Source organism: Apium graveolens, chromosome 3 (genome assembly GCF_009905375.1).
Source record: "Apium graveolens cultivar Ventura chromosome 3, ASM990537v1, whole genome shotgun sequence".
In the NCBI taxonomy this organism is placed as follows: domain Eukaryota; kingdom Viridiplantae; phylum Streptophyta; class Magnoliopsida; order Apiales; family Apiaceae; genus Apium; species Apium graveolens.
In genome coordinates, this window is record NC_133649.1 from 202,415,470 (window position 1) to 202,417,444 (window position 1,975).

The following is a 1,975-nucleotide window of genomic DNA, read 5'->3' on the forward strand; positions in this document are numbered from 1 at the left end:
ACTTTCCGAGAGAGAATACCTTTCATAAACCTCGCATAGCTAGGCATTTGTTCAAGAGCTTCAGCGAAAGGTATGTTGATATGAAGTTTCTTGAACACCTCCAAAAACTTCTCAAACTGCTTATCCAACTTCTGCTTCTGCAGCCTTTTAGGAAAAGGAGGTGGATGATAGATCTGCTTCTCCCCTATATTACCCTCAGAAGGAGTGTGTTCCACAGTAGTCTTCCTTGGTTCCACCTCTGCTTCTTTTTGCACTTCTTCTTCAGCCACAACTGCATTTTCTGAATCTTGAGATTTTTCAGGCTCTTCGTCTTGCTGAATTTGGGGGCTTGCGACCTTTCTAGACCTTAAGGTGATGGCGTTCACATGTTCTTCAACGTCCCTCTTTCCTGGATTGGCTTCTGTATCACTAGGAAGCATTCCTGGTGGCCGATTCAATAAGGCATTAGCAATTTACCCTATTTAGTTCTCCAGAGTCTTGATAGAATTAGCCTGGCTTTGGCATATAAGAGCCTGGTTTTTGCACATAAGCCTCAACTCCTCCAATTCAGATTTTTCATTCGAAGATAGACCTACATCATGAATTTGTTGTTGAATTTGGAGTTGTTGGTTTGGTGCAATTTGTTGCTGAAAACCAGGAGGGTTGAATAGCTTATTTCCAAACTGCTGGAACGGCTGTTGCATCGTATTCTGATTGTTGCTCCAGCTGAAGTTAGGATGATTCCAGTTGTCAGGATGATAAGTGTCTGGAACTGGTTGCCGCAATCTCTGAAAGTTGCTCATAAACTGAGCTGAGTCGTTAGATATAGCATATTGCTCTGTCGCATGCGGACCTGCACACAGCTCACAAACACTAATTATCTGCTTAACACCATAGTTAGCCAGAGAATCGATCTTCATAGACAATGTCTTTAGTTGAGCAGTGATAGCCGTAGCTGTATCGACTTCAAGAACTCCTGCTACCTTGCCCTGTGGATATCTCTGGGTTGGATACTGATATTCATTAGTAGCCATTAGTTCAATTAGATCATAAGCTTCCTCATAGCTTTTTGCCCATAATGTTCCACCTGATGCTGCATCGAGCATGGGTCTGGACTGTGTCCCCAACCCATTGTAAAAATAAGTGATGATCATCCAATCAGGAATTCCATGATGAGGACACTTCCTAAGCATCTCCTTGTAGCGCTCCCAAGCTTCACATAGCGATTCTCCCGTTTGCAGCGCAAATTGAGTAATAGCGTTCCTGAGTGCAGTTGTCTTCGCCATAGGGAAGAATTTAGTAAGAAACTTCTGAGCAAGATCTTCCCAAGTAGTAATCGAACCAGCTGGTAGAGAGTGTAACCAGCTCTTAGCCTTGTCCCTCAGAGAGAATGGGAACAGTCTCATCTTCACAGCATCTTCAGAAACACCATTGAACCTGAAGGTGTCGCATATCTCTATGAAATCCCTAATGTGTGTATTGGGATCTTCCGTTGGAGAACCCCCAAACTGGACTGAAGTCTGTACCCATTGAATTATGCCAGGCTTGATCTCAAAGGTATTAGCTGTGATAGCTGGCCGGATAATGCTATATTGAATGTCATTGATCTTGGGTTGAGAAAACTCCATCAAGGCTTTCGTTCGTGCTACTGGATCTCCCATTGTAATGAGTACCTGAAACACAAACAAATAAACCGTGAAAGTAAAGGAATCCAAGTCAGTGAACTTTAACGACCACTGATGACAAGCACATAAACTAAAAATTAACACCGAGTCCCCGGCAGCGGCGCCAAAAACTTGTTAGGGCGAAAACACGCGCTAATATTCACGCAAGTATACGCGTTCGCAAGTTGTATAAGATATAAATCAGATTCATTCCCACAGAGACTGGTTTAGGTTAAGTTCAATTTATGCACCTATGCAACAATGTATGGTTATCGCTCAATGCTAAGACAAATAACAAATTGGGTTTTGATTAAACTAAGAGATTATACTAA

At 42.5% G+C, this 1,975-nt stretch overlaps 1 non-coding gene across 1 annotated transcript; it reads left to right on the plus strand.

Annotated features, from left to right (window-relative positions):
- The first annotated feature begins 1,143 nt into the window (after positions 1-1,143).
- On the plus strand, positions 1,144-1,250 carry LOC141715941 (small nucleolar RNA R71). The gene has a single exon (XR_012572681.1). It is a non-coding gene; the product is annotated as a small nucleolar RNA R71 (small nucleolar RNA).
- The last annotated feature ends 725 nt before the right edge of the window (positions 1,251-1,975 follow it).